This window comes from Natrix helvetica (genome assembly GCF_964273705.1).
Source record: "Natrix helvetica genome assembly, chromosome: 5".
Classification (NCBI taxonomy): Eukaryota; Metazoa; Chordata; class Lepidosauria; order Squamata; family Natricidae; genus Natrix; species Natrix helvetica.
Genome location: NC_138551.1, coordinates 12,126,061 through 12,149,547, shown reverse-complemented (window position 1 = coordinate 12,149,547; position 23,487 = coordinate 12,126,061).

Below are 23,487 nucleotides of genomic sequence, written 5' to 3'. Positions count from 1 at the left end.
AGTGTGGTCATTCAGGTATCTTACCGATTTTTCTTATAAAACAGGGAATAATTTGAAATTAAGTGCATGAAAATGTGAATAAAAATGACCACACTTAGGATGCTGAGTTGTGGTACTTGCACAGAATTGAGGTCCTAAATCACATCAGAGAAAACATTTTTATGGTTTAACTGTAATATTCTTCTGGAATTAAATATGAAATCTACCTTAGTATTTCTTTTCCTTTGAACGAATTAGCCTTCAATTTAGTAACCATTGTTAGTAAATTTAAAAGCTAATACAATTATACTGCATTTCTTTTCTTAAGAGAGCTATTGATTTACCCACAATCTTTAAAAAAATGTTTTTACAGGATAATTTGTTACATTTTAACTCCCTCTTTCTGTCCTTCGGCTCATCACAGAAAACCATCCAGGCAGAAACCCATATTTTTATTTTTAATGTTGCCTTTTTATATTTGTGTTGTGTTGTTTTATATTTGTGTTGTGTTGTTTTATATCTGTGATGAGCCGAAGGAGAGAAAGAGGGAGGAGTGAGCTCTCTCCCATATTTGGGCATACCAGTGGTTGTAACACAAATACATACCTATTTCCCTGGCTTAACTGATAAAGGAGGAGAGCCTGTGGTGTAGTGGCTAACAAATCTGCATAATATGTAACACATCCCAGGTTCAAATCCCAGTAAGGGTATGGTTAACTGATGAGAGCTAAATAGCTTGAAATGGATCCATACTAGTCTCCCTTTATTTATTTATCAGCACAAATACAACACACACACACACACGTTTTCGTAGATTTTCACGGGTGTAGGTATGCTGGTTTTGTTGTATTCGGATCTTTTCCCGTGTAAGATTGAGATTGTCTTTGCAACGTTTCGGCAAGATCTCACCTGCCATCTTCAAGCTTGGGCTTAAAATTTTAAGCCCAAGCTTGAAGATGGCAGATATATATATATATTTATATATATATATATATATATATATATATATATATATATATATATATATATATATATATATATATATATATATATATATATATATATATATATATATATATATATATATATATATATATATATATATATATGCTGGTTTTGTTGGTTTCTTTTGTTGAAGATGGCAGATATATATATATATTTATTTATATTTATATTTATATTTATATATTTATATATAGATATAGATATAGATATAGATATAGATATAGATATAGATATAGATATAGATATATAGATATATGCTGGTTTTGTTGTATTCGGGTCTTTTCCCGTGTAAGGTTGAGATTGTCTTTGCAACGTTTCGGTAGGATCTCACCTGCCATCTTCAAGCGTGGGCTCAAAATGTGGGCTCACGCTTGAAGATGGCAGGTGAGATCCTGCCGAAACGTTGCAAAGACAATTTCAACCTTACACGGGAAAAGACCCGAATACAACAAAACCAGCATACCTACACCCGTGAAAATCTACGAAAACACACACACACACACACACACACACACACACATATGTGTGTGTGTGTGTGTGTGTGTGTTGTATTTGTGCTGATAAAATAAAGGGAGATATATATTTGGGATATATATATATATTTGTGTTACAACCCCTGGTATGGCTAGCTGATGAGAGCTAATTAGCTCGAAATAGATCTATACTAGTCTCCCTTTATTTATTTATCAGTACAAATACAACATATATATATATATGTGTGTGTGTGTGTGTGTGTGTGTGTGTGTGTTGTAATTGTACTGATAAATAAATAAAGGTCATACCAGGGGTTGTAACATAAATACATATACATATATATATATATATATATATATATATATATATATATATATATATATATATATATATATATATATACATACATACATACATACATACATACATACATACATACATACATACATACATAATATAATATATGATAAGATAAGATAAGATAAGATAAGATAAGATAAACATCAAAATGATTTGATTGTATTTACGGAAAGCCTAATTTGTTTTTCCCGTTGCATGAATGCATAGGCTACCTGATATCTGGGGGAGGGAGCAGGCTTTGGAAACCTGATGTCAAATTGCATGACAAGAATAAGAAAATTAAAAATAAGATATGAGGAAAAACAAAACAAAACCCACTTAACCAGAGAGAGAGGAAACGTAGTAAAGAATACTATCAAAGAAGCTAATGGATTTCTGAGCACATCACATTTTATTATTTTTATTTCAACATAATAACTAGGGAGAAAAGGGGGCTAGAGAGAGAGAGAAAGACAGGGGGAGAGAGGGAGAGAGAATGGGATCGAGAGAGAGACAGAGGGAAAGAGAGAGAAAAAAACAGGGAGACAGAGAGAGAATGAGAGAGAAAAACAGGGAGAGAGAGAAAGAGAGAGAATGGGTGGAGAGAGAGAGAGAGGGAGACAGATGGAAAAAGAGAAAAAATGAAGAGAGGGAGAGAGAAAGAAAGAAAAACAGAGGGAGAGAGGGAGAGAAAGAGAGAATGGGTGGAGAGAGAGAGAGGGAGACAGAGGGAAAAAGAGAAAAAACGAAGAGAGGGAGAGAGAAAGAAAGAAAAACAGAGGGAGAGAGGGAGAGAAAGAGAGAGAATGGGAGGGTGACAGAAGGAAAGAGAGAAAAAAACAGGGAGCGAGAAAGAGAGAGAATGGGAGGGGGAGAGGGAGACAGAGGGAAAGAGAGAGAAAAGGGAGAGAGGGAGATAGGGGAAAAGAGAAAAACAGGGAGAGGGAGAAAAAGAGAGAGAATGGGAGAGAGAGACAGAGGGAAAGAGAGAGAGACAAAAAATAGAGAGAGGGAGACAGAGAGAGAATGAGAGAGAAAAACAGGGAGAGGGAGAAAGAGAGAGAATGAGAGGGTGAGAGGGAGATAGAGGGAAAGAGAGAGAAAAAAGGGAGAGAGGGAGAAAAAGAGAGAGAATGGGAGGGAGACAGACAGAGAGAAAGAGAGGGAGAAAAATAGGGAGAAAGAGAGAAAGAAAAAAACGGACAAAGTGAGAAAAAAGAGAGAATGGGAGAGAGAGAGACACACAGAGGGAGACAGAGGGAAAGAGAGAAAGAAAAACAGAGGGACAGAAGGAGAAAAGAGAGAGGATGGGGGAGAGAGACAGAGGAAGACAGAGGGAAAGAGAGAGAGAAAAAAAACAGAGGGAGAGAGGAAGAGAGAGAGAGAAAGAATGGGAGGAAAAGAGAAAGAGAAACAGAAGGAGAGAGACCGAGAGAGGGAGAGGGAGAGAAAGAAACGAGACAGGGTCACACACAGTGAGAAGATACTTCTGGGCATCAAGCAGCTTTCACCTGTATTATTTTTTTTCAAGCTGTGAGCTTCCTTTAATTACAAGGTTAAAAAAAAATATACCATCCCCCTCACACACACAGCAATTTAAAATTGGTAGCATATGTTGCTGACTGTATGTATTTAGCACCTGCAGAAGTGAACATAGCAAATGTGACAGGCCTCGGGTAGATCCCTGCGGTACGCCAATTGTGAACACTGTCAACAAATGTTACTTTGTTAATTTTTTCTTATTAAAAAAGAAGAAGAAGAAGGGGTAGAAACCTAGAATCCAGGAAATTGAGCAGTGCAGGTGCTCGAAGCATCACAACAAGATAATTTAGTGACACAGAAAGACTAAAGATACGCTTTGGAGCAGAAGGAATGGGCTGGCCTGAGAATTTAAGAAGGGTTTTGTAGGATAAGGCAGCACATCTGAATGTGATTGGTGTATTAGGTGTCTTTCTATCTCTATTTGAGTGTGTGTACACATACATACTAGGCATGAAATGCGATCATCTTCGCTACCAGTTTGGAAGCGGGAACATGCGCGGGGCGCGTCTGTGCATGCATAGAACCTTCTGCACTTGCGCAAAGCATCCGGGATGATGTCTGGACCGTTGGGGGGAGCTTCCCGCCGCCGCCACTCCCGGTTTGTTCAAACCATGGCGAACTGGCAGAATACCACCTATGATACATACGTATGTGTGTACACATACATAGGTGAGATGCGGTGGCTCAGTGGCTAAGATGCTGAGCTTGCCGATTAGAAAGATCCGCAGTTTGGTGGTTCGAATCCCTAGCGCCATGTAATGGAGTCAGCTCCTGTTACTTGTCCCAGTTTCTGCCAACCTAGCCGTTCGAAAGCATGTAAAAATGCAAGTAGAAAAATAGGAACCACCTTTGATGGGAAGGTAATGCCATTCCGTGCGCCTCGGCTTTTAGTCATGCCGGCCACATGACTACGGAGACGTCTTTGAACGGCGCTGGCTCTTTGGCTTTGAAACGGAGATGAGCACCGCCCCCTAGAGTCTGGAACGACTAGCCCATATGTGCGAGGGGAGCCTTTACCTTGTAGACATACAAATGCAAACACAGATAGCATGTGAACTATTTCTATCTCTCGAGACGAGGAAATTCGATAATAATGATGGAAATTCATCACCATTTTCAATACCCACCTCATTGTCCTTTCCTCAAGGAGCAACCCATATTTCCCCCCTTTTTTATTAGTTTGTAATATAAAATACAAAAGTACAAAAATAATAATAGGAAAAAAAGGAGAGGGGAAAGAGAAGGGAAAATTTTAGAAAAGGGAAAAGAAAGACAAGGGTTTGACGGCCCTTGGTGCAGTAGAAAAAGACATTAACATCAAACCACAACTTTTTACTTTTACATCTCTCTCTATAAAAACGGCTGCGTGTGTGTGTTACAGCATAACTCTGGAACGCCTTGAGCAATTTCAAACCAAACTTGGTACACAGGTGACTTACTCTCTGGAGAAGAATACTGTGGGGGTAAGATACCCCTAACACTCCTAAATATTGTGTTCTGTTAAAATACAGCTTGTTGTGCCGTACCATTGTACTGGCTTCTACTGCGCAGCGCAGTGGAGTTGCCATGGTAACTGCTTCACAGTGCTCCACAAGGTGGCTCCCTTTAGTAAGGGGAAAAATCCTACATTAGAAATTATGTTTGGTCAGGACATTTCCCCCCTATAAATAAATACCCAGGCAACGCCGGGTTATCAGCGAGTAATAGTATAAACTAGCCATTTCTGCAACAACAAATCTTATCGATAAAACTCAAAATCATAGTTTCATTTTTTCCCCATCTCAAGCAAGAAGTTCAGAAGCGGTTTCCAAATAGAAACAAAAGTAATTGGGTTCTTTTCTTTAATCAAAGCAGTCAGTTTAGCCATAAATGCAAACTCCATCAACTTCTGGAGCCGTTCGTCCATTGTGGGAATCCAAGTGTGCATTTTTGTGCATAAAGTAATCCACATTAAAAAAAAACCGAATGTGTAACATGCTGGGTTGTTGCTTGACACCGCTATTTTTTTCCAAATAGCATAAATCCAGGAGAATAGGAATGGTGAATCTCTAGTTTTGCTATGATAATGTGGGATAAAATGCTTTTCACACTAAGGGAACTCCACAAAAAATGCTTCATGAATGCAAATGATATCAAATATATACATGTAGTCCTTGATTGACGACCGCAACTGAGCCCTAAATTTCTGTTGTTAAGGGAGACATATGTTAAGTGAATTTTGCCCCTTTTTATACCTTTCTTGCCACAGGTAGTTACACGGTTGGCTTTCCCATTGACTTTGCTTGTCAGAAGGTTGCAAAAGTTGATCACGTGACCCTGGGAAACTGCAACCATCATAAAAACATCCCAGTTGGCAAGCATCCAAGTTTTGATCACGTGACCATGGAAATGTTGTTAACAGTTGTTAAAGTTTGAACGCTGGGCCGGAGTCACTTTTTTCAGTGCCGTTGTAACTTTGAGCAGTCACTGCATGAAAAGTTGTAAGTCGAAGTCTACCTGCAACATAAAGGTTACCATTCTGAGTGAACGAAAGACATTCAACCCTTCCTTTTGTAATTTTGGCGTTAAAGGCAAGACACAGTGGCAGTCACTTTACTTGAGAAATGGAGTGTGAAGAACTGGAGTTGTGTATTAGTGCAACACTGTTGGCCGTAAGTTAGGCAACCTGCTGGAGCCATTTGAAGATGTTCCCACTTTAGGGATTAAATGGACACAGTCACTGTCCAACTTATCCCAAATGTTCCGATACAGATGGCAGGCTCTTCACTTCCTATTACAGATGCCTGCAGTTGTTTGATTGTGCTAAAACGGCACCTGTGAACAATTTATGTATAACATCTATGATGCAGCAGAAGACTAAGGAAGTCTAAACAATGTGCAGAACCACGAATTTTATTCCTTTGCTTTGGAGCTAAGATTAAAATAAAGACATTGTCATTGTTTTCAGAGGTCTCCGGGTTGATTTTAAGAAACGGATAGCAAAATATCAGCACATTTTATTGCAATTTCCAAAAGAAATACCGTATTTTTCGGAGTATAAGGCGCACCTTATTTTGGGGGAAGAAAACAGAAAAAAAATTCTGCCTACCAGGTATTCATCTGGCTAGTATCCTTAGTCTGGTTAGCTTCACCATTGAGGTTTGCTGGTTTGGAGCACCATTATGTGCTTTTTATCCCCTGGTTAGGGATAAAAAATAGCTTTCTAAAGCACAGCTGATCGTCGAAGGGAGCAGCAATGAAAAAGGCAGGCAAAACACAGGGCCTCATTAGGGCTGAAAAAAAGCTTCGAAAAAGCTAAATTCGGGGTATTTCGCCTCTTTTTTTTGGGGGGGGGGAGTGCATCTTATGGTTCGAAAAATGCAGTTTCAATCTGTTCCCGACTTTGGCCTGAAAGTTAACTGGATGATTTTGGTCCAGTCACTCTCTCTCTCAGTCCAACTCACCTCATAGGGTGGTTGTTTTGTGAGGAAAATTTGTGAGGAAGGAGTATGATGTATCTTTGCTGCCTTAAGTTACTGTATTTTTTTCGGAGTATAAGACGCACCAAGATTTTGAAGAGGCAAATTTTTAAAAAAAGTTTTTGCACTCTGCAGACCTCCCAAAAATGGCCAGTTTTCCCTGAAAATGGGCTCGTTTTTGTCAAAAAGGAGGATGCATAGCCTTTAGGAGTGCTCCTGAGGGCTGAGGGTGGGGAATGGCCCATTTTTTGCTCATTTTTGCCCTTCTCAGCCCACAGGAGAACTCTGGAAGCCTCCTAAAGGCTATGCACCAGTGGTGGGTTATGACCAGTACGCCCCAGTACGGGCATACCGGTGCCTGCCGGGAGCACCAGGTACCGTTCCGGTACAGTGCTCCGGAGGGCCCACCCATGCTCCTTACCGGTATTTGATGTTTTCAGGGTTCCATGCACGGAGCGTACAGCGCATGCGCGATGCTCTCCTGAGCAGCTGGAGCATCATGGAAACTTCATGGGTGGTAAGTACGCATGGGCATGCTGTGCGTGCGCGTGCACACGCTGCGTACGTTCATGTGGGCCCTCGGCCTCATTGCACTGTAGCAGTTGCAACGGGATCCGGAACCCACCACTGCTATGCACAGCCATTTCTGTGAAGGGGGCGGGGTTTCAGGAGGCCAAAAAATGCGGTATTCAGTGCATAAGACGCACCCAGATTTTCACCCTCTTTTTTTGAGGGAAAAAGGTGCATCTTATACTCCGAAAAATGCGATACTTATAAAATCATAAAGGTGGAATTTAAAAAAAAATAAACCTCCTTTATAATATAAAGACGTTGATAAATCCCCCCTCCCCATCTCTTGCGGGGAGGCAATAATGTTCATTTATCCAAGCCTGCACCAGTATTGATATAATAATTTAGGAGAACTGGAGTGACCCCCCCAAAATCCTATAAGCCACGGTTGGAACAGTCCCAAAACGTTGGAACTATTTACACCTTGTCTCAAAAGAACGACTCTGTGGCCAAGGGCCTTCAAACGAAGAGCGAGATATGAATAATTGTTTTTCCATCCATCCGAAGGGCTGTGGATTATGAAGATTATAGTGTCTAAATATTGATGGCTTGGGTTTCTGAGGCAAACATCAACCTGGAAGCAATCCCAGGAATAAGAAATGTTACGTCTCTTGTCAGAGTGAGGTTTGCAAGCTGTCTTCAGTTGTCCCAAAGGGGCTATCATTATAACAAGGAACTGTTTGCAGTAATAAGTGGCAGTATTGACAGACTTTGCAGCCATTTGCTCAAGAGAGCCGGTGTTAACTCCATCAAATCCTAATATTTTAAGACGGCTGATCTCCGCACCCCGGAGACCTGACTACGAGAGGCCTTGCCAGGGTTTTGCACTAGCTTCCCCTAGCTTATTACTCCAAACTCCCCAAGTTGAAATGCTATATTTAAAATGCTGATTTTTTAAAAAAAAAAGGAAACCAGGAGACGCCGAACAATGATAATAGAATAGAATAGCAGAGTTGGAAGGGACCTTGGAGTTCTTCTAGTCCAACCCCCTGCCTAGACAGGAAATCCTACACCATTTCAGACAAATGGTTATCCAACATCTTCTTAAAAATTTCCAGTGTTGGAGAATTAACAACTTCTGGAGGCAGGTTGTTCCATTGGTTAATTGTTCTAAATGTCAAGAAATTTCTCCTCAGTTTTGAGTTGCTTCTCTCCTTGATTAGTTTCTACCCATTGCTACTTGTTCTACCCTCAGGTGCTTGGGAGCATAGTTTGACTCCCTCTTCTTTGTGGCAACCCCTGAGATATTGGAACATTGCTATCATGTCTCCTCTAGTCTTTCTTTTCATTAAACTAGACATACCCAGTTCCTGCAACCCTTCTTCATATGTTTTAGCCTCCAGTCCCCTAATCCTCTTTGCTGCTCTTCTCTGCACTTCCTAGAGTCTCAACATCCTTTTTACATCGCGATGACCAAAACTGAATGCAGTATTCCAAGTGTGGCCTTACCAAGGCATTATAAAGTGGTATTAACACTTCACGTGATCTTGATTCTATGCCTCTGTTGATGCAGCTAGAACTGTGTTGGCTTTTTTGGCAGCTGCTGCACAAGGCTGGCCCATATTTGAATGGTTGTGCTCTAGGACTCCATGATCCCTCTCACAGTTACTACTTTTGAGCAAAGTACCACCTATACTGTACCTGTGCATTCCTTGTTTTTTTTTTTTTTGCCTAAACCTTACTTTTGCATATGTGCATCATCCACTGAAATGCCTTTCTGGATCTTTTTTTTTGTGTGTGTGGGGAGGAATTTTTTTGCAGAAGTTAAAAGTAATCTTTCAACTTCTACGAAGTTATCTTTTTAAAAAAATAATCTGTGTTATCGAGAATTCTCTGCATGCCACAAGAGAGGTGAAGGCACTCATCTTAAACAGATACTTGAATGCAGCCATGTTGATTTAAATGACTTGTTCAAAGAAGTGTCATAGAAGTGAAGTATAAAACGGGGGAGAGGAAGCTACTGAAGTGTGTCCTTGCAATGAACTAATGACCTAAAGATCAGTCACCTCGACCTTACCTTGAGGTCATCTGTTTTGGTCTAGTGGTTAAGGCAGCAGGCTAGAAAGCAGGAGACCGTGAGTTCAAATCCTGCCTTAGCCATGAATACCAGCTGGGTGATTTTGTGCCAGTCCCTCATCCTCAGGCCAATCCACCTCACAGGGTGATTGTTGTCTGCAAAATAGAAGAAGGAAGGTATGTTAGGTATGTTCTTTGCCTTGAGTTATTTGTGAAGGTAATAAAAGTGGGATACGAATGAAACGGATGAGGAAGACGCTCAAAGAAGTCAAGACGGTATCTATGATTCAGTGGTGGGTTCCTGCCGGTTCTAACCGTTTCGGTAGAAGAGCTTCCAGAAATCTACCGAACCAGTTAGAAGAGGTTCACCACGGAGCACCTGCCCCGCTTTCTGTCTCCGCTGGGCTTCGTCTTGATGATGTCGCCGCAGCTGCCGGGCGCGGAAGGACGGAGGTAGCCAGAGCGGCGCCGAGGTAGCCCAGCGGGCGAGCCAGCAAGCGAGCGATGGAAGATCAGGCTGCCTGATCCTCGTTTGCTCACCTGCCGGGCTGCCTCGGTACGGTTCTGGTTACCTCTGTCCTTCCACGCCGGCAGCTGTGGCGATGGCATCAAGCCAAAGTCCAGTGGAGGCAGAAAGGTTCTCGGCACTCCCGGAGAAGAGCGTGAAGCTTCTATGTTTAATTTTATGTTAGGGTTATTAGCATCATATAAACTTGTTTGAGATGGGTGGCCGTAGAAATTGAAAAATAAATAAATAAACATTAGGTTTATATTCCTTTCTCTGATTGGACTCTTTTGGAGTTTCATGTTAAAAATGTCTCCCTTGTTCACAAATGTAACTCTAGACTCCAGTCAGGTCTGATTTAAAGCAGGGGTGTCTAACTTTGGAAACTTTAAGATGTATGGACTTCAATTCCCAGGAATGCTGGCTGGGAAATTTTAGGAGTTGAAGTCCACCAGTTTTAAAATGCCAAAGTTGGACACCCCTGATTTAAAGTGAAAAAAGGGGGTCAGAGCACAGCAGTGCTTTCAAAGACACTTCCCTGTATTATTGTGCACAATTTGAAGAAAAACTCTTTCCCAAGGGAGATTTATAGCCTCCTGAGAAGCTGCTTGAAGTTCACACAGGAGAGGGTAAGCATTTCTCTTGAGAAAGAGCTTTTCCTCACAATGTGGTGGGACAATAATAAATGGAACAGGATTTCCAGCAGCTGCCTTTTGTTTTTTTTTCCACCCCATTTTGATGGGCAGCTTTTTTTTTCAACCTCTTCCTCTTGTTGTGAAAGGGAAGAAGTTCCCTTGTTTTTAATTTTGGACTGAGACTAAAACTGTGTGGATCCCGATTGGAATATAGGTAGAGTCCTTGACGTACGACCGTTTGTTTAAAGGCTGTTTGCTTGCCCTGAAAAAAAGGGGGTATATCATTTTTCACACTTATGACCATTGCAGAATCCTTGTGGTTACCTGATAAAATTCAGACACTTGGCAAATGGCTTGTATTTATGATGGTCACATATTGCAAGCAAAGTCAATGGGGAAGCCAGATTCACTTAGCAACTTTGGCTAGAAAGGTTGTAAAATGGGGCTAAACCAAGGGTCCTCCAACTATGGCCCGTGGGCCAGATACGGCCTGCCGAAGCCATTAATCTGGCCCGCGTGGGACCATGAGGCTGCCCTGCCCACATTGCCCCACCTACCCCCCGCCAGCCCCCACCCGCCCTCTAGAGGTCGAGGAGGCCAAAAACAGGATGCATGGCCCTGTTTTTGGATGGCAGAGTGGCACTGGAGGCCAAAAATGAGACGCACAGGGGGGCCCCGCCACTAATAATAATAATAATAATAATAATAATAATAATAATAATAATAATAATAATAATCTTTAATTTATAAACCGCACCCTTTCCTAAACAGGACTCGGGGCGGTGTACAGTCATATTAAAACAGTATAAATACAAAATATAGAAATACTTAAATATACAAATGGGTAAACGGAGGAGGTAGGATATGGACTGTACAATATTTATTTATTTATTTTTCAATTTCTATGGCTACCCATCTCAAACAAGTTTATATGATGCTAATAACCCTAACATAAAATTAAACATAGACAATTAAGCACTGTCATAGTTTATGTGTGTGGGTGTGTAATGTCCCACAGTTATCTACACATTAATAATGATCAAGTACTAATAATATTTCCTTATACATTTTAGTGACCTTTCCTTACATAATTGGTGTTTTCTTTCATACTTTTAGATTTCTAGTTTCTGTTTCTGTTAGCCATTGATAAAACAAACCTCACGTGAAAAAGTATTCGAAGCCTTCTTGATTTTAATTGTAAATTTATTCATTCCTGCACATTCTAATATTTATTCATTTTCATATCTTTGTTTTTCCACTGTTGTGCAAACACAATTCCAGCTGCTGTTAACATGTGTAAAGTTAAATATATATTGTATTCCCTTTGGAATGCCCAACCCAATATTACTGGTTTTAAATCCATATCTTGCTTTACCATTGCTTCTAACCATGACACCACTAACTCTTGAATAGCTACTTGGTCTGTCCTAAGTACTGAACCTAATTCATATATTCCTGTTTTTTGAACTGAAGAATAAATTTCAGAAAAAGAAATCTGTATTGCTCTGTGAATCTACCTATGACATTCATTCTTGATCTAACTTCTTAGATGAAAAACTGTATCTTTCCTGTTTGTTGGGGGACATCCTTCCTGAAAAGACTGTACATTGTTGGGTGAAAACAGAGGTCCCTTCTGTTACCTGTAGTGTAGTCCTCAGCTTACAACCATAATCGAGTCCAATATTGTTTTATTTCTTCTGCAGTTAGTATTATTTAACAGGATCAAGAGGCAACAGAGTATGACCACTAGGACAGTCATCTTTTCTATGTAAGTAGTTGTTTTATTGCTTTGTGTGCTTGTTTCATCCTTAATATAGTAGTGCAAGCAATTAAAGTCTTCCTTTCTGTATCTCTTTGTGCAGGCCATTCATTGGAGCAAGGTGGTCAGTGGGTGACTTCAACACACAAAAGGACAGTAGCCTTCCTTTTCTATTATTTTGTGTGCTGGTTTCATCTTAATGCAGTGCATGCAATGAAAGAGTTCATTTCTGTGTCTCTTCTTTGTGCAGGCCTTTCATTGGAGTCAGTGATATTGAAGACTGGCAAAGATAGTCATTTTCCTTCTGTAAGTAGCTCTTTTATTGTTTTGTGTACTTATTTTAATCTTATTTAAGTAGTAAGTACACAAAATAATAAATTTCCTTTTTTATATCTTTTTGTAAATCATCCATTGGGGCAAATAATTCAGTGACATTGTCTTGGCCACTCCCACCTGGTCACATGACTGCCAAGCCACTCCCACCCGGTCACATGACTGCCAAGCCACTCCCACCCGGTCACATGGCTGCAAAGCCACTCCCACCCGGTCGCATGGCCGACAAGCCACTCCCACCCGGTCACATGGCTGGCAAGCCACTCCCACAAAGCAGGCCACACCTACAGAAGAGGTTCCAAATTTTTTTTAAACCCACCCCGGCTATGACTGCACAAAGTTCACCCTCACTTTTTTTAAAGTAGATTTTTTATTGTTTTTTTCCCTCTATAACATCTTACAATCATCACATTAACATTGTTATGTCATCATACCTGTCTATATCAATCTTATATCGCTTCTATATTTATATACATTCATCTGCAGTTCTATATATTTCTCTATTGTTTCTCTGCCGAATTAATTTTATTCCTGTTGTGCAACCATTTATACCAATTATCCCAAATTTCATAGTATTCAGACTCTTCTTTGTCCTTTAATCTTAATGTTAACTTGTCAATTTCTGAACAATCAAAAATTTTCTGAATCATTAATTCATCTGGGCGAATATTACTTTGTTTCCAACATTCCCCCTTTTTTAATGTGGTGTTCATATGATGCTATTTATTTATTTATTTTAGGAAAAATATATTGCTGCTTATTTGCACATGGCAGCTCAAGGTGGCTTACAAGAATTTAAAAAACCTCATATAAAAAAATAAAGCTAATAAAAGAGAGAATCATATAACAAATTAATAAAATAGTATAATATAATAACCCCCCATCCCACATCACACGAGCCATTTAATGGGCTCTATCCCACTTCAGTCATGTGGTTTTGTATGGAGGCAAAGGAGAATATATTATTATTATTTATTATCTTATTATATATTTAGTACTGCTCTTCCTTTTATCAGGGTAAGATAATTTACATTTCATCAAACCAACCGCTGGCATCTGGTGGACATATACCTTCCCAAGAATGCATAACTATCTTTTTTTGTCATCACAGTCCAGGCAGATAGATCTAAAATTCTTCCTAAATAGATAAAATTCCAAAAGTTAGGAATATTTATTTGCCTAAATTAAACATGGATTTGTTTCTACATTCCTTAATCCAAACCATATAAACAATATGGCTGGGGAATTCTGGGAGTTGAAGTCCACACATTGCCAAAGTTGAGAAACATTGGCCTACTGAAATAAGGTCAAGTGAATGTTTTATTGTCAGGAACTTCAAAGTGGTAAAAATGTGGGCTATCAAAACATTCCTTAACTAACTTGAGTCAATGTGTTTTGTGAAACAAAATATTTACAATTAAGTTACTCGCCCGTTCAGGCAAATGAATATATTTTACTGCATTTATTTCACGGAGCACACAATTGAATTCTGGGGGGAAAAGGAGCTTAGGGATAGGTTCTCTCCTCCTCTTTCTATTCTGCATCATGTCTGATAATTCATAGTCCTGTTTGTATCTCTTGTTAGAGATACAAACAGGATAACTACCATTTGCCATAGGAGTAATTTGAAATCAACAAAAACTGTCAGAGTTGGTTCCAGAAAAATCAAATCCAGAAAGCGCACACAGATAACTGATTCAGCTGGATTCATTAACTTCTTTATATACATAATAACAGATGAATAAATGTACAATACCAATAGTAGATTCTTTCAACGTGGTAGAAGTTACAAGCAGAACACAAGCAGGAGAGAACAGTTAGTTTCATTTCAGACTTCAGGGCAGACAGACAACTTTAGACTAGTTTACTTCTCAGAGCAGCGGACTCAGAGCTTACAGGCTAGTTTCAGTTTCAATTCTCAGCTAAGCCACGCCCAGATTCCAAGCTTAAGTTTCTGTTTCCAAAACAGCCGTCATTGGCTGACCCAATTGCTATGCCTATTTATTAGCTAATCTATTCCAGTCTATGAATATTCATATGCTGACAAAAAATGGTGGAAGATTATACTTTAAAAATTAAGTATTCTGCAAAGTAGGGAATGAGAGTCTCTTAGAAAAGAAATGCTAGGAACATAATCTCTGTCCTGGGGGAACGACCTGATTGTAACTTTGCCTTTCATAATTTTGCACCACCACATTCAGATTTAATGAAAGTTTTTACTAAATACCTGCGCTCTAAAGATATTAGAAACGCATAAATGCCTGAACCAAATGCCCACTACTCTTGTGTCTTCTACCCTGTAACTTTAATATGAAGGACTCACTGAAGACCCCTATCAATAGGCATAATTTGGCCTTCTGGTTATTATACCATTGCAGTGTTATATCTAGCTCTTCACACTTAGGCTGAGAATCTCTTACCCAGCTCACATCTAACCAACAGGGAGTACCTTAATGGATAATCAAACAGAGTGTGAAACAGAGATAGAGTAACAGCTCGCTGGACTTCAATGTCAAACAGCTTTTGCGTTTGCCAATATTTTATACGCAAATGTAAGTCTGTAGAAACAGTGTTTGGATAAACCAGGCATTTAAAAACATTCATCAAACCGCCATTGAAAGAGTGTGGCTCACTGGCTCAGTGGCTAACATGCTGAGCTTGTCAATCAGAAAGGTCGGCAGTTTGACTTCCGCTTCCGCTGCTGATCACGACGGGCAGGCTCTGCTCGCCCCGCACTCTCCTGGTGGGCTCCTCACCCCTTGGGGGGGCACAGGACGCCCCATAGAGGCTCCTGTTGAAGGGGCGGCACCGCGGGGGATCCCCTGAGTCGGCGGCGGCCGGGGGGGGCCCGCATCGCCCTAGGCATCGGGAAACATGATGGGGAGGCACTCCAGCGTCTTCGTGAGGAGGCAGCTGGAAGAATGAGCGATCAGAAGGACGCGGCTGTGGTGCGGTGAGGTGGAAACTTCATTCCCTTTGCCTGCTTGTAAAGAAATTGCTAGCTAATTAAAACTCTCTTTCAACTCGGTTTGGAGAAGCGCGGCTGGAGGGAGGGGGATTCCCCCCCCCCCCGGACAGGCAGCTGTAAACTGTTTTCGCTCTCAGCCCTAGGGAGGAGGCAGGGAGAGAGCCAACTAATGACGCCACGCTCATAGCAAAGGCGAATTTCGGACTGTAACCCTATAAATGAAATGATGATCTGAAAACTTTGGAAACTTTGAAAACTTTTTACTATGCCTCCTAACCCCGAAGCTGGCAGCGCAAGATGGCACACTTCCGTTGTCAACAGTGAAAATTGACCCCACCTATAGAACTTCAGGCTTCCGGTCTTTGTCTCCGTGCTACTCAGACAAATCTCTTGTTGATTTGGATTTTTTGGATTCCCTGGAGTGAAAGACTTATTACTCCATTGCCAGAAAGTGTGACCAGAAAAATCTCCTTCTGCCTGGACCTTTAGTCTCCTGAACTCTCTTGGCGGTTCTACCCCTCTGACTGATCTTTCTCTTTATTGTTCATAAAATGTCACGTAAAAAACCACCACCTGGGAAGCCCGGCTTTGCTGCCTCTGCCCCGACATCTACAACATCTAGTCCCAGTACACAACCAATGATAACATCTTTGATGCAGCCTAAAACTACTGAGACTGATTTTCAACAAATGTTTCAACAAATCCTAGAGGGACAAGAGGAGATAAAAAGGCAATTAAAAGAGATGAAAGAAGAACTTAAAGAGAACCAGGACCAGACCAGCAAAAACTCACAGAGACTGGATCTTTTGGAGGGTGGGATGGCTGAGATGAGGGGGGGGGGTGGAAGGGATGCAGAAGGGGAAGAAAGAGCTTGAGATCCAACAGATGAAAATAGAATTTGAAAGAATGTCCTTTTACCTTAGATTTCAAAATGTGGTTGAGACAGATGATGAAGATATAAGGGACATTATGACAAGCATTTTAGCTGAATACATTCACAAAGAGAAGCAACAGATGGGGTGGGAACTAGATCTGGTTTATAGAGTAAATTCTGCATATGCTAGAACACACAATGTACCCAGGGAGGTACACATTAAATTTCTTAGAAAGACCACAAGAGATGAAATCCTGAGTGCACAAAGGGGGCAAGTTCTGAAATACCAAGATAGGGAAATAACCATTCTGAAACAGATCCCCAAGAAAGTGAGGGAGAAAAGGAAAAACTATTCGCAACTAGGGAAGAAACTTTACCAGAATGGGGTGTGGTTCAGATGGCTGATGCCTGAAGGTATGCTAATATTCTGGGAGGATACAAGAATTAGAATTAACACAATCATAGAGGCACAAGCCTTTATGGAAAAAAATAAAGCACTCCTAGATAAACCAGATGATCTTGCACCAGACATACAGGACACGGGAGGGGCCGGAGCTCTGCCAGCGGGGGGAGAAGGGGCAATACCAAGAAAACTCAGATCACAGAAATGAGCAAGAAAATCCGCTTGATATAAAGTGATTGAAATTATTACCTGAATTTATATGCTGACTAAATATTGCTATTTTGTATTGAATTTTGTCTAAATGTATACTATGAGTATGGGGGGAGGGAACACCTGCCGCACACTGCAACTGCCAAAATTTGTAACCTTTTCCATTACCCCTTTCCTTTTTATTCCCTAAAAATCAATAAAATTTTGTTTTTTTTTTAAAAAGAATGGTTGGCAGTTCGGCGGTTCGAATCCCTAGCGCCATGTAATTGAGTGAGCTCCTGTTACTTGTCCCAGCTTCTGCCAAACTAGCAGTTTGAAAGCATGTAAAAATTCAAGTAGAAAAATAGGAACCACCTTTGGTGGGAAGGTAACAGTATTCCGTGCGCTTTTGGGGTTTAATCATGCCGGCCACATGACCATGAAGAGACGTCTTCGGACAGCGCTGGCTCTTTGGCTTTGAAACGGAGATGAGCACCACCCCCTAGAGTCGTGAACAACTAGCACATATGTGCGAGGGGAACCTTTACCTTCCCTTAAGAATTCTTCATGAGAATTAGAAACCGACAGTAGGAGGAAATATTTCTTGAAGTCATCTGGCTTCTGATTGGTTTGTTTTAAGTTTTAATTAGGCTTCCCCTTTATTGGTTTAATAAGGCACTACGTTGTTCCAGACATAACCTTTCACAGCATGTACATTTATTTCTATTCTAATAACTTCCTCAGCTGGAATATACTTGAACGACACAATTGTGTGGTAATGTTGCTCAGGTACCTGGAAAGATTATAAGTCTGTGCTTGATTGGTTTCTATTGCTTCCCCTTTTTGCTGGACATCTGAAGGTGACTTTGTTAAATCAGTTAGTCTTTGGAGTAGGAGGTTTTTTTTTATAGAAGCAGAAGGGGTCTCACATCTTCCCCCTCCCTTCCTTTTTATTTGTAGCCACGAACATAAAATTGTTATTAGTTGCCTCTAGCATTTACATATTCCTTTAAAACATTCAGATTTGCTGTTTTAGAACATGTAAATTTTTATACTCCCTTGAGAAATTTCTTTACTGCATGTTCCCTATTGTATTCTCTTCTCCCGCTCTCTCTGAATTCAGAATAACAGAGTTGGAAGGGACCTTGTAGGTCATCTAGTCCAACCCCCGCTCAAGCAGGAGACCCTATAGTATTTCTGAGAAGTGGCTGTCCAAGGGTCCAATCTCTTATTCAAGGCCTCCTGTGATGCGGCAGCCACAGCTTCTGAAGGCAAGCTGTTCCACTGGTTGATTATTTTCATTATCAGGAAATTTCTCCTTATTTCCAGGTTGAATCTCTCCTTGTTCAGTTTCCATCCATTGTTCCTTGTCTGGCCTTTGGGTGCCTTGGAAAGTAGCTTGACCCCCTCCTCTCTGTGGCAGCCCCTCAAATGTTGGAACACTGCTCTCATGTCTCCCCTGGTCCTTCTCTTCTCTAGACTAGCCAAGGCCAGTTCCTACAACCGTATGTTTTAGCCTCTAGTCCAGTGATGGTGAACCTTTTTTGGCTCACATGCCACAAGTGGGGGGAGCGCAGGGCTGCACCCATAATGCAATGCGCGACCCCCCCCCCCCAGTGCGCATGCGTGCACAACAGGCGTGACCCCCCCATTTGTACATGCATTTTTCACCCTCTCCAGGCTCCAGAGGCTTTATAGGAGCCTGGGGAGGGCGAAAAGAGCCTCCCCCACCCCCCGGGAGGCCCTCCAGAGGCTTCAGGGACCATCGGGAGGCTTCCCTGAAGCCTTCGGAACGCTTAAAATGACCCTCTGAGCAAACCGGAAGTGACTTCCTGTTTGCTCGGAGGGCCGTTTTAAGCGTTCCGAAGGCTTCAGGGAAGCCTCCGGACGGTCCCTGAAGCCTCCAGAGGGCCTCCGGGGGTGGGGGAGGCTCTTTTCGCCCTCCCCAGGCTCCTATAAAGCCTCTGGAGCCTGGTGGGAGCGAAAAAATGGCTTTTAAAAACATTGAACTCAGCTGGCCAGCGTGCGCATGCGCGCTGACCAGCTGACAGGGCAGCGCCTCGCGTGCCCTGACAAATGGCTCTGCATGCCACCTGTTGCACACATGCCATAGGTTCGCCATCACTGCTCTAGTCCCATAATCATCTTGGTTGCTCTTCTCTGCACTCTTTCTAGAGTCTCAACATCTTTTTTATAGTGTCGTGACCAAAACTGGGTGCATTATTCTAGGTAGGGACTTATTAAGACTTTATAGATTGGTATTAGTACCTTATGTGATCTTGATTTAATTCCTCTGTTAATCCAATGTAGGATTGCATTGGCCTTTTTGGCTTCTGCCTCACACTGCTGGCTCATATTTAATTGATTATTGACTAGGACTCCCTCTCACAGTTACTGCTATTAAACAGGGTTGTTTGTGTGTGTGTGTTTGTGTGCATAGTGCACTGTAAAACACAAGGCCTTTGTAAATTGAAATTATTGGAAGCTTTGAGCTGATCTTATGAAAATGGCATATTTCTTCTTTTATATAGTTCCATCCCACAAACGACTGAATAGAATTAGGTGGACGAACATAATAACAATAATAAGCACCATTCTGCCTTAGTCGGATATCAATTCTATTTTCCACAATATCCAATTTTTTGTATGTTAACAGGTGAGGTATGAGATGAGTAAGCAAGCAGCAATAATATTTTCCAATGAATCTTTGGGATAGCCCAAAGGTGGAGTGGATATTATTTTTAAAAAAACATTTAATTTTATCTGAGTAATTTACGGGTATATAATCTTTATCCCATAGTCATAGATGAACAGTCATGTGTGCTTGTCTGCGTCCATGATGACCTATTGATCCTTTAATTCTTCAAGCTTGAGATATACACTAACCATGGTGAACGACAGATTGGCCCATTATAATATTATTTTTCAAAAATTTGCAAGTCCTTTGCAGTATTATCGATCCTATTATCTATGGCTAGTCTGCTTAGTTGCTCCCATTTATTACTACTTAAGTCAGGGTTGTGTTTGACCTTGTGGGGGGGGGGAAGGGTTTGTGTGTGTGGCCAGAATGGGTGTGACCAGCTCAATGTCACTCATGTTGGCAGCACCTACGGTGGCCCAAGCACTCTGCCAGCAAAAACGGACTCCCAAGCTCTGTTTTCGGCTACAATGGCCTCCTGCAACCCTCTGCTAGCGAAAACGGAGTGGGGAAGAAACAATGAGAAACAGGCCCAAGAGCTAGTAGTTGCAAAACAAGCTCGTTCTTGATAGCTTCTAAACATTCTAAACCAGAGGTGTCAAACTCAAGGCCCGGGGGCCGATTCCGCCCACAGGATGCTTAGTTCTGGCTCGTGGAGACACCCTGGAAACGGTGAAGGACCAGCTCGCAGTTCCTCTGCCAGCGAAAATGGAACTCGGGAGGACAGCCCTCCCAAGCTCCGTTTTCACTGGCAAATGGTTGCAGGAGGCCGTAAACATTGCTGGAAACGGAGCTCAGGAGCCGGTCCCTCACTTTCACTAGGGTGTCTCCGTGGGCCACATTAAGCATCCCACAGATCTGACCGCTGGGCGTTGAGTTTGACACTCCTGGTGTAGACTTTTAGTTGCTTCTTTAGAATAGAATGTTGCCCGGTCTTTACAATCATGGAGGTATTCTACGCTTCATATCCTATGCTTACATTCACAAAAAAGTAGTTTTCTGTGTCAATGAAGGATTGGTTTTGGTTTGAGTTCCTTTAGGACTTGGCCTAACAGGAACATTTGTGATCAACATGGTCAAATTCACTTTCATTTTTTTTAACTGAACCCTGTTGAGGTCAGATACGTATTGTGTGAGGAAAAGCATTTCAATAAGAAGTTGTACTACCTAAAGGGGAAGAGACAAATTATAGGCTCTCTTGAGAAAGTCAAATGTGGTGCATTGCAATTTGTTTTCACAACTGGTGTTTTGGAAACCGCTATCATTTTCTTTACATAAATTACAATTAAAGCTTGATTACCTGTGAACGTTATTGTCTCTGCATAAACATGTAGGGGTATTTTCCCCCCTTTAAAATGTTTTTTTTGGATTTTGCATTAAGAAGGAAAAGAAAACAACAATTCTTTGAATGAGTTGTCACTGATTTATTTTTTTGCATAGAAGATTATTTATTGCAGCCAACGTGTTGACACGCTATAAACTGTTTCTTCCTTTTTTTCTCTCTTTTTTCTTTAAAAGACTAATAAGGTTAATTGTCATATGAACCCTCCCTCTGTAGTTTGCAATCTGCAAGCTTTGATTCTTTCTCCTGGGGAAATTCTGCCCAGATGGCATTTTCCTGAAGGCCCTGACCCACGCGGGGCCTGCAGAGATGGAGAACAAGGTGCTTCTCCACAGACTAATTAATTTACTATTATAGCACCTGTTCCTGAATAGATAGAGCTGGAAAGGAAAACAGTCCCTTGGCACAGTGGTAGACTCACTGGTAAATGGATTTGAGCTGATTATATTAAGCCAACACTTTGATCATCTAAAGGCATTAAGATGGCAATATGTTTTTGCTGGCTGTTGCCTTCCATATGAGTGCTGTTTGTATAATTAGAAGTGATCAGTAAGGGGGAAGAAGACTCTAGTAAATAGCTTTAAAAAAAGCCTACGCCAAATTGAAAAGAATTTCCTTGGCTTTGTAAAACGCAGCCACGTTTCACTATATTGCACGTGTAATGATGATGCCCTTTTGGAAATTATACTTCTAGGTGTTGTTTCCCCGAGCCCATTCAGCTGAGAATGGATCCCGCAACAGTGCACCTTCCCTTCCTGAATGTTTGCTTCTTTTGTAACAGTTCCTGTTGGGTTGAAGTGGTTGTGAACATTTTGCAGATAGGCTCATAGGAGCTAGCAGTGAAATGTTCTTAATGCCTTCCGTGAAAATGGACTCTCGGCATTTCATATTGCTAAGAGTTGTCCTTCAACATTGCAGAGATACCTTCATGGCCTCATTTACTCAATGGGCTGCTCTTAAGGTAAAGATTCCCCTCGTACATATATGCTAGTCGTTCCTGACTCTAGGGGGCGGTGCTCATCTCGGTTTCAAAGCCGAAGAGCCACCGCTGTCTGAAGACGTCTCTTCATGGTCATGTGGCCGGCATGATTAAACCCCAAAGGCGCACGGAATACTGTTACCTTCCCACCAAAGGTGGTTCCTATTTTTCTACTTGAATTTTTGCATGCTTTCAAACTGCTAGGTTGGCAGAAGCTGGGACAAGTAACAGGAGCTCGCTCCATTACACAGCTCTAGGGATTTGAACTGTCGACCTTTCTGATTGACAAGCTCAGCTTCTTAGCCACTGAACCACAGCATCCTGACGGGCTGCTCTTATGTGCGACTTAATGAAGGAGTTGCTTATAGATATGAATGGGACAGTATAGTTAAGCGCATAAAACATAAGAGTTGGAGATCTTCTAGTCCAATTTCTAGTCCAACCCTCTGCTCAAGCATGAGACCCTATACCATTTCAGACAAATGACTGTCCAGTCTCTTCTGAAAATCCTTCAACCCTGGAGCAACCATAATTTTTGAAGGTAAGCTGTTCCACTGGTTGATCATTCTCACTGTCAGGAGATTTCTTCTTAGTTCTCGGTCGTCCTTGACTTACAACCTTAATGGAGACTGTCCATTGCAGTCGTAAGTCATGATAACTATGAAGAGATTATCAATTACAGCTGTAAGTCATGATGATTGTAAAGCACTATATGCCTGTCCCAATTTTATGTCCTTGTTATGTGGTGGTCATTAAAGGAACCAATGGTTCATGCTTGGCTGGTTTTGCCAAAAAAACAAACAAACGCCAGTTTTCAGCAAAAATGTCCTAAGATGCTCTCATGTGACTTTTAGATGTCGCAGACAGCTGTAAATGTGCCCCAACTGCTGAGTGACCAAAATGCAGTCACATGACCTCTGTGGGTGGGGTGGGGGTGGGGTGTCAGAATTTCAGACCTCAGTCATAAGGATCCCTGGTGAAAGTCATAACTTTGAATGGTATCAAAACGACATGTCGTAAATCAAGGACTACCTATACTTTACTCATCCTACTTTTGTTAAAACACTTTTGTAAACATCATATATCCACATTTACATGGATTCCATGGACAACGTTCCTCCAGGCCTTCCTATCCTCTACCATCCTCTGGAGTCCATTTAAGCTCATGCCTATTTCTTCGGTAACTCCATCCAGCCATCTCATTCTCTGTCGTCCCCTTCTTCTTTTGCCTCCATCTTTCCCAGCATGAGGCTCTTCTCCAGTGAGTCCTTCCTTCTCATCAGGTGGCCAAAGTATTTGAGTTTCATCTTCAGGATCTGGCCTTCTAAAGAGCAGTCAGGGTTCATCTCCTCCAGGACTGAATGGCTTGATCGCCTTGCAGTGCAAGGGACTCGCAGGAGTCTTCTCCAGCACCATAGT